The following is a 10,185-nucleotide window of genomic DNA, read 5'->3' as shown; positions in this document are numbered from 1 at the left end:
CATTCTATTTATCTAGGTTTCTTCTTATCTTGGAAATGTCTTTTTCAAAAAGTATAAAAAATACGAAAACATGAGTGTGCACACTTTCCAGTATGCCAGCTTATAGTCAGTTTTCGACAGGCCCAAAGAAAAACATTGTTTTTCCCAGGTGAATGTATACATCAACAAATGAATTGACAAAAACAGACTAAATTACAGCACGTGTATGTGTGCTTAGGGCCTGAGACAAAAACAAAAATACACAGTGTAGGGTGAAATATACATTTGACGGTGACTTCATGCTATGGCTGCACCAACTTCACTATTGACATTGTCACCATGTCCTGCTTCACCTTTACTCTCACTCCTGACTGCTGTAGCTATTGTGTCCAAACTGACCTACTGCTATCCACTGCTTCCTCTGCTACTGGCCTCCCCTCTCGTGGTGACACTATGTGTAACTTTGACCTCCCATCACATAACTAGAGTATGACAAAAGCTGTATAAAAGAGAGACAAACAAGAGCTTTTTGATAAATCATTATTTTATTGATGAATGAAAATTTGACAAACAACAATTACATCTCGGCAAGTAGGGTGTTTTTTTATCCCTTGAAGGCTTCCCAGGCTGCAACCCGGTGGAAATCCTAGCGCCTCCTGGCAAACACATAGATGTTTGTCTTCCAATGGATGGCTGTTGTACAATAAATGGTAGCCATCCAATTGATCCTGTAAGGAGCTACTTGCAATTTCAACTGAAGGCCCAGCACTCCACTGAGGAAACATTGGATCTTCTTTTGCTTCATAGTCCATGGGATGATGGTTGAACGCTTTCCATTCCAAAGGATGGCTGTTGTCGTCCAATGGATGGCTGTTGTCCAATGAATGGTTGCCGTCCAATTGACCTGGAGAGAAGCCACTCGCGCTTTCAGCTGAAGACCCTGCACTCCACTGAGGAAACACTGGATCCTCTTGTGCTTCATAGTCCATGGGATGATTGTTGAAGGTTTTCCCTGAGACATGTTTCAAGGTACGTCGTCTTAAGATATCTGAGCAGAAGTGTGAGATCCCTTGAATTAATACTCATATTTATACACAGGTAAATCAGAAAATGTGGAGAATTCTGGGTATGAAATTATGTAATAGTGGGATGTACCAAGTACAGGGGAGGGCAAAATGAGTCATTATATGTCAGGGGGTGGGACTAAATGCAGAGTCATCAATCAAAAGTTTGACAGAAGCCGTAGGATACTTCTCTCTCACTGACTGTACTATTGAGATGATCACCTTGTCCTGCTTCACGTTTACTCTCACACCTGACTGCTGTAGCTATTCTGTCCTAACTGACCTACTGCTATCCACTGCTTCCTCTGCTACTGGCCTCCCCTCTCCTGGTGACACTATGTGTAACTTTGACCTCCCATCACATAACTAGAGTATGACAAAAGCAGTATAAAAAAGAGACAAACAAAGAGCCTTTTGATAAATCATTATTTTATTGATGAATGAAAATTTGACAAACAACAATTACATCTCGGCAAGTAGGGTGTTTTTTTTATCCCTTGAAGGCTTCCCAGGCTGCAACCCGGTGGAAATCCTAGCGCCTCCTGGCAAACACATAGATGTTTGTCTTCCAATGGATGGCTGTTGTACAATAAATGGTAGCCATCCAATTGATCCTGTAAGGGAGCTACTTGCAATTTCAACTGAAGGCCCAGCACTCCACTGAGGAAACATTGGATCTTCTTTTGCTTCATAGTCCATGGGATGATGGTTGAACGCTTTCCATTCCAAAGGATGGCTGTTGTCGTCCAATGGATGGCTGTTGTCCAATGAATGGTTGCCGTCCAATTGACCTGGAGAGAAGCCACTCGCGCTTTCAGCTGAAGACCCTGCACTCCACTGAGGAAACACTGGATCCTCTTGTGCTTCATAGTCCATGGGATGATTGTTGAAGGTTTTCCCTGAGACATGTTTCAAGGTACGTCGTCTTAAGATATCTGAGCAGAAGTGTGAGATCCCTTGAATTAATACTCATATTTATACACAGGTAAATCAGAAAATGTGGAGAATTCTGGGTATGAAATTATGTAATAGTGGGATGTACCAAGTACAGGGGAGGGCAAAATGAGTCATTATATGTCAGGGGGTGGGACTAAATGCAGAGTCATCAATCAAAAGTTTGACAGAAGCCGTAGGATACTTCTCTCTCACTGACTGTACTATTGAGATGATCACCTTGTCCTGCTTCACGTTTACTCTCACACCTGACTGCTGTAGCTATTCTGTCCTAACTGACCTACTGCTATCCACTGCTTCCTCTGCTACTGGCCTCCCCTCTCCTGGTGACACTATGTGTAACTTTGACCTCCCATCACATAACTAGAGTATGACAAAAGCAGTATAAAAAAGAGACAAACAAAAGAGCCTTTTGATAAATCATTATTTTATTGATGAATGAAAATTTGACAAACAACAATTACATCTCGGCAAGTAGGGTGTTTTTTTTATCCCTTGAAGGCTTCCCAGGCTGCAACCCGGTGGAAATCCTAGCGCCTCCTGGCAAACACATAGATGTTTGTCTTCCAATGGATGGCTGTTGTCCAGTAAATGGTTGCCATCCAATTGATCCTGTAACGGGATACTTGCAATTTCAACTGAAGGCCCAGCACTCCACTGAGGAAACATTGGATCTTCTTTTGCTTCATAGTCCATGGGATGATGGTTGAACGCTTTCCATTCCAAAGGATGGCTGTTGTCGTCCAATGGATGGCTGTTGTCCAATGAATGGTTGCCGTCCAATTGACCTGGAGAGAAGCCACTCGCGCTTTCAGCTGAAGACCCTGCACTCCACTGAGGAAACACTGGATCCTCTTGCGCTTCATAGTCCATGGAATGATTGTTGAAGGTTTTCCCTGAGACATGTTTCAAGGTACGTCGTCTTAAGATATCTGTGCAGAAGTGTGAGATCCCTTGAATTAATACTCATATTTATACACAGGTAAATCAGAAAATGTGGAGAATTCTGGGTATGAAATTATGTAATAGTGGGATGTACCAAGTACAGGGGAGGGCAAAATGAGTCATTATATGTCAGGGGGTGGGACTAAATGCAGAGTCATCAATCAAAAGTTTGACAGAAGCCGTAGGATACTTCTCTCTCACTGACTGTACTATTGAGATGATCACCTTGTCCTGCTTCACGTTTACTCTCACTCCTGACTGCTGTAGCTATTGTGTCCTAACTGACCTTCTGCTATCCACTGCTTCCTCTGCTACTGGGCTCCCCTCTCCTGGTGACACTATGTGTAACTTTGACCTCCCATCACCTAACTAGAGTACTGCAAAAGCTGTATCAAAAAGAGACAAACAAGAGCTTCTTGATATATCATTCTTTTATTGACTAATCAAAATTAGATGAACGATAATTACATCTCGGCAAGTAAGATGTGGTCTCCCTTGAAGGCTTCCCAGGCTGCAGCCCATGTACTCCAGTGAGTTTATCAAGCACTTTCAATTCCAAGAGTCAAGTGTAGCAGATGGCAGCTTGTGACAGCTAGCTTCAGAGTGCAGATTTATGTTGGCGAAATGGTATTGAATCCAACATGCTGATGGCAGATGCTTCGCAATCAAAATATCTTCAGCGTCTTCAGGGAAATCCACATCCTGAGACATCCACATCGTCTGGCTTCAACACTCTGCCTGCAAGAGGTTCTGTTGGCCCCCAAACCCCTGTTGATTATGGAACATTGAAAAACCTAGCAAGCTTACGGACAATGTTTAGCAAAGCACCTGAGTGAGTTGGGTGGGAAATTACACAGATACTTTCCCGGAGTGGACACAAGCAACTGGATTCGTTATCCTGTCATGCCCTGCCTCCAGTCCTCTTACCTATATCTGAACAAGAGATTCTCATCGAAATTGCAACAAGCGGTTCTGTGAAAACTGAATTTCATGAGAAGCCACTGCCAGATATCTGGATTGGGCTGCGCTCAGAATATGGGTCGCACTGTTAAGACACTGATTCCCTTTGCAACCACGTACCTATGTGAGATTGGATTTTCGGCCCTCAGTAGCATGAAAACCAAATACAGGCACAGACAGTGTGTGGAAAATGATTTAAGACTGAGACTCTCCAATACAAACAAACATTGCAGAGTTATGTGCATCCTTTCAAGCACACTTTTTTCAATAACCTGTGGTGAGTTATTCACAATTTTCCATCAACAAATAAGGTTTTAAATGTAACATTGTTATTAAAAAAATAGCAAAATGATTGATGATTATTATATTATTATTTGTGCCCAAGTGCTATAAGAGCTCTTTGTCACTTCCCACGAGCCGGGTTGTGACAAAAAAAAAACACTCATTCTTATGTTTAATAAATGTATCGTATTGTATAAAAAATCCAAGATGGCGTAGCAGTGCAGACGTGGTTTGTTTTCCTCTCGTTTACTTTTTGTATTATTCGTCTTTTTTGTATATATTCCAAATTATTATCTATTTTTCCATTTTTAAATTAAATAAACCTTCCGGTCACACGCCTCACTCAATGTGACACGGATCCGCAATTTTTTTAGATCCTATAGCCTAAACTTTCATCAGAAGGTAGCCAGCTAATTAGCTAAGTTACTAGCCATTTAATCATTGTTAGCCACTGCTAGCGGCCTTTACCCTCTGCTCAGGTCAAGCACCAGCCGTTTTTTTTAGCAAATTTCAATTTACAAAAAAAAAAAAGACATTTTCGTCTTTTGAGCTTCTAGTCATGAAATCTATGCAGCCTACTCAATCACTTTTTATAGCTACTGTTTACAGGCCTCCTGGGCCATATACAGCGTTTCTCACTGAGTTCCCTGAATTCCTATCGGACCTTGTAGTCATAGCAGATAATATTCTAATCTTTGGTGACTTTAATATTCACATGGAAAAGTCCACAGACCCACTCCAAAAGGCTTTCGGAGCCATCATCGACTCAGTGGGTTTTGTCCAACATGTCTCTGGACCCACTCACTGTCACAGTCATACGCTGGACCTAGTTTTGTCCCATGGAATAAATGTGGTGGATCTTAATGTTTTTCCTCACAATCCTGGACTATCGGACCACCATTTTATTACGTTTGCAATTGCAACAAATAATCTGCTTAGACCCCAACCAAGGAACATCAAAAGTCGTGCTATAAATTCACAGACAACACAAAGATTCCTTGATGCCCTTCCAGACTCCCTCTGCCTACCCAAGGACGCCAGAGGACAAAAATCAGTTAACCACCTAACTGAGGATCTCAATCTAACCTTGCGCAATACCCTAGATGCAGTTGCACCCCTAAAAACTAAAAAAATGTCTCATAAGAAACTAGCTCCCTGGTACACAGAAAATACCCGAGCTCTGAAGCAAGCTTCCAGAAAATTGGAACGGAAATGGCGCCACACCAAACTGGAAGTCTTCCGACTAGCTTGGAAGGACGGTACCGTGCAGTACCGTAGAGCCCTTACTGCTGCTCGATCATCCTATTTTTCTAACTTAATTGAGGAAAATAAGAACAATCCGAAATTGCTTTTTAATACTGTCGCAAAGCTAACTAAAAAGCAGCATTCCCCAAGAGAGGATGACTTTCACTTTAGCAGTGATAAATTCATGAACTTCTTTGAGGAAAAGATTATGATTATTAGAAAGCAAATTACGGACTCCTCTTTAAACCTGCGTATTCCTCCAAACCTCAGTTGTCCTGAGTCTGCACAACTCTGCCAGGACCTAGGATCAAGAGAGACGCTCAAGTGTTTTAGTACTATATCTCTTGACACAATGATGAAAATAATCATGGCCTCTAAACCTTCAAGCTGCATACTGGACCCTATTCCAACTAAACTACTGAAAGAGCTGCTTCCTGTGCTTGGCCCTCCTATGTTGAACATAATAAACAGCTCTCTATCCACTGGATGTGTACCAAACTCACTAAAAGTGGCAGTAATAAAGCCTCTCTTGAAAAAGCCAAACCTTGACCCAGAAAATATAAAAAACTATCGGCCTATATCGAATCTTCCATTCCTCTCAAAAATTTTAGAGAAGGCTGTTGCGCAGCAACTCACTGCCTTCCTGAAGACAAACAATGTATACGAAATGCTTCAGTCTGGTTTTAGACCCCATCATAGCACTGAGACGGCACTTGTGAAGGTGGTAAATGACATTTTAATGGCATCGGACCGAGGCTCTGCATCTGTCCTCGTGCTCCTAGACCTTAGTGCTGCTTTTGATACCATCGATCACCACATTCTTTTGGAGAGATTGGAAACCCAAATTGGTCTACACGGACATGTTCTGGCCTGGTTTAGATCTTATCTGTCGGAAAGATATCAGTTTGTCTCTGTGAATGGTTTGTCCTCTGACAAATCAACTGTAAATTTCGGTGTTCCTCAAGGTTCCGTTTTAGGACCACTATTGTTTTCACTATATATTTTACCTCTTGGGGATGTTATTCGAAAACATAATGTAAACTTTCACTGCTATGCGGATGACACACAGCTGTACATTTCAATGAAACATGGTGAAGCCCCAAAATGCCCTCGCTAGAAGCATGTGTTTCAGACATAAGGAAGTGGATGGCTGCAAACCTTCTACTATTAAACTCGGACAAAACAGAGATGCTTGTTCTAGGTCCCAAGAAACAAAGAGATCTTCTGTTGAATCTGACAATTAATCTTAATGGTTGTACAGTCGTCTCAAATAAAACTGTGAAGGACCTCGGCGTTACTCTGGACCCTGATCTCTCTTTTGAAGAACATATCAAGACCATTTCTAGGACAGCTTTTTTCCATCTACGTAACATTGCAAAAATCAGAAACTTTCTGTCCAAAAATGATGCAGAAAAATTAATCCATGCTTTTGTCACTTCTAGGTTAGACTACTGCAATGCTCTATTTTCCGGCTACCCGGATAAAGCACTAAATAAACTTCAGTTAGTGCTAAATACGGCTGCTAGAATCCTGACTAGAACCAAAAAATTTGATCATATTACTCCAGTGCTAGCCTCTCTACACTGGCTTCCTGTCAAAGCAAGGGCTGATTTCAAGGTTTTACTGCTAACCTACAAAGCATTACATGGGCTTGCTCCTACCTATCTCTCTGATTTGGTCCTGCCGTACATACCTACACGTACGCTACGGTCACAAGACGCAGGCCTCCTAATTGTCCCTAGAATTTCTAAGCAAACAGCTGGAGGCAGGGCTTTCTCCTATAGAGCTCCATTTTTATGGAACGGTCTGCCTACCCATGTCAGAGACGCAAACTCGGTCTCAACCTTTAAGTCTTTACTGAAGACTCATCTCTTCAGTGGGTCATATGATTGAGTGTAGTCTGGCCCAGGAGTGGGAAGGTGAACGGAAAGGCTCTGGAGCAACGAACCGCCCTTGCTGTCTCTGCCTGGCCGGTTCCCCTCTTTCCACTGGGATTCTCTGCCTCTAACCCTATTACAGGGGCTGAGTCACTGGCTTGCTGGGGCTCTCTCATGCCGTCCCTGGAGGGGGTGCGTCACCTGAGTGGGTTGATTCACTGTTGTGGTCATCCTGTCTGGGTTGGCGCCCCCCCCCCCCCCTTGGGTTGTGCCGTGGCGGAGATCTTTGTGGGCTATACTCAGCCTTGTCTCAGGATGGTAAGTTGGTGGTTGAAGATATCCCTCTAGTGGTGTGGGGGCTGTGCTTTGGCAAAGTGGGTGGGGTTATATCCTTCCTGTTTGGCCCTGTCCGGGGGTGTCCTCGGATGGGGCCACAGTGTCTCCTGACCCCTCCTGTCTCAGCCTCCAGTATTTATGCTGCAGTAGTTTATGTGTCGGGGGGCTGGGGTCAGTTTGTTATATCTGGAGTACTTCTCCTGTCCTATTCGGTGTCCTGTGTGAATCTAAGTGTGCGTTCTCTAATTCTCTCCTTCTCTCTTTCTTTCTCTCTCTCGGAGGACCTGAGCCCTAGGACCATGCCCCAGGACTACCTGACATGATGACTCCTTGCTGTCCCCAGTCCACCTGGCCATGCTGCTGTTCCAGTTTCAACTGACCTGAGCCCTAGGACCATGCCCCAGGACTACCTGACATGATGACTCCTTGCTGTCCCCAGTCCACCTGGCCATGCTGCTGCTCCAGTTTCAACTTCCACCTGACTGTGCTGCTGCTCCAGTTTCAACTGTTCTGCCTTATTATTATTCGACCCTGCTGGTCATTTATGAACATTTGAACATCTTGGCCATGTTCTGTTATAATCTCCACCCGGCACAGCCAGAAGAGGACTGGCCACCCCACATAGCCTGGTTCCTCTCTAGGTTTCTTCCTAGGTATTGGCCTTTCTAGGGAGTTTTTCCTAGCCACCGTGCTTCTACACCTGCATTGCTTGCTGTTTGGGGTTTTAGGCTGGGTTTCTGTACAGCACTTTGAGATATCGGCTGATGTACGAAGGGCTATATAAATAAATTTGATTTGATTTGATTTGATAATACCTGCCAGCATCGGACTGTTTTTCGCCACTATAACAGCAGATTCCTGCCGACCATTGATCATCACAGCTAGCTATGTTCAACTGAGTGACCCAGCCCCGAAGCTAGCCCTGAGCCAGGCGCATCTCCCGGCTAACAAACAAAATTCCCACAAGTACAATACCTCTTTCGCCATCTGGCCCGGTCCCTTCGTCGACAACGCGCCCCGCCGTACCACCACGACTGGTCCGCAGACATAATTCCATCAGCTGTGCCTTCAACCGGCCTTTGCCGGACGACGGAGCAGACGCTTCTCCTTACCCCGGACTGCTAACTTTAAACGCTGTGTCTCCTGCGTGCTAGCGTAGTAATGACTACCTAGCTGCTTCCCTGTTTCATCGATTGCTGTACACTGGACCCTATGATCACTTGGCTACATACAGGGGGGCAAAAAAGTATTTATTCAGCCACCAATTGTGCAAGTTCTCACACTTAAAAAAGATGAGAGAGGCCTGTAATTTTCATCATAGGTACACTTCAACTATGACAGACAAAATGAGAAGAAAAAAATCCTGAAAATCACATTGTAGGATTTTTTATTAATTTATTTGCAAATTATGGTGGAAAATAAGTATTTGGTCAATAACAAAAGTTTATCTCAAAAATTTGTTATATACCCTTTGTTGGCAATGACAGAGGTCAAACATTTTCTGTAAGTCTTCACAAGGTTTTCACACACTGTTGCTGATATTTTGGCCCATTCCTCCATGCAGTTCTCCTCTAGAGCAATGATGTTTTGGGGCTGTTGCTGGGCAACACGGACTTTCAACTCCCTCCAAAGATTTTCTATGGAGTTGAGATCTGGAGACTGGCTAGGCCACTCCAGGACCTTGAAATGCTTCTTACGAAGCCACTCCTTTGTTGCCCCGGGAGGTGTGTTTGGGATCATTGTCATGCTGAAAGACCCAGCCACGTTTCATCTTCAATGCCCATGGAAGGAGGTTTTCACTCAATCTCACGATACATGGCCCCATTCATTCTTTCCTTTACACGGATCAGTCGTCCTGGTCCCTTTGCATAAAAACAGCCCCAAAGCACGATGTTTCCACCCCCATGCTTCACAGTAGGTATGGATGCAACTCAGCATTCTTTGTCCTCCAAACATGAGGAGTTGTGTATTTACCAAAAAGTTATATTTTGGTTTCATCTGACCATATGACATTCTCCCAATCTTCTTCTGGATCATCCAAATGCTCTCTAGCAAACTTCAGACGTCTGGCACTGCAGGATTTGAGTCCCTGGTGGCATAGTGTGTTACTGATGGTAGGCTTTGTTACTTTGGTCCCAGCTCTCTGCAGGTCATTCACTAGGTCCCCCCGTGTGGTTCTGGGATTTTTGCAGTTCAAGCTTCTAATTTAAAAAACTAATCTCTCCAGAAATAAGTCTCTCACTGTTGCCACCTGTTATAGACCCCCCTCAGCTCCCAGCTGTGCCCTGGACACCATATGTGAATTGATTGACCCCCATCTATCTTCAGAGTTAGTTCTGTTAGGTGACCTAAACTGGGATATGCTTAACACCCCAGCAGTCCTACAATCTAAGGTAGATGCCCTCAATCTCACACAAATTATCAAGGAACCCGCCAGGTACAACCCTAAATCCGTAAACATGGGCACCCTTATAGATATTATCCTGACCAACTTGCCCTCCAAATACACCCCTACAATCAGGATCTCAGCGATCACTGCCTCA

The sequence above is a fragment of the Oncorhynchus kisutch genome, linkage group LG29 (assembly GCF_002021735.2).
Source record: "Oncorhynchus kisutch isolate 150728-3 linkage group LG29, Okis_V2, whole genome shotgun sequence".
In the NCBI taxonomy this organism is placed as follows: Eukaryota; Metazoa; Chordata; class Actinopteri; order Salmoniformes; family Salmonidae; genus Oncorhynchus; species Oncorhynchus kisutch.
Note: the sequence above shows the minus strand (reverse complement) of the source record.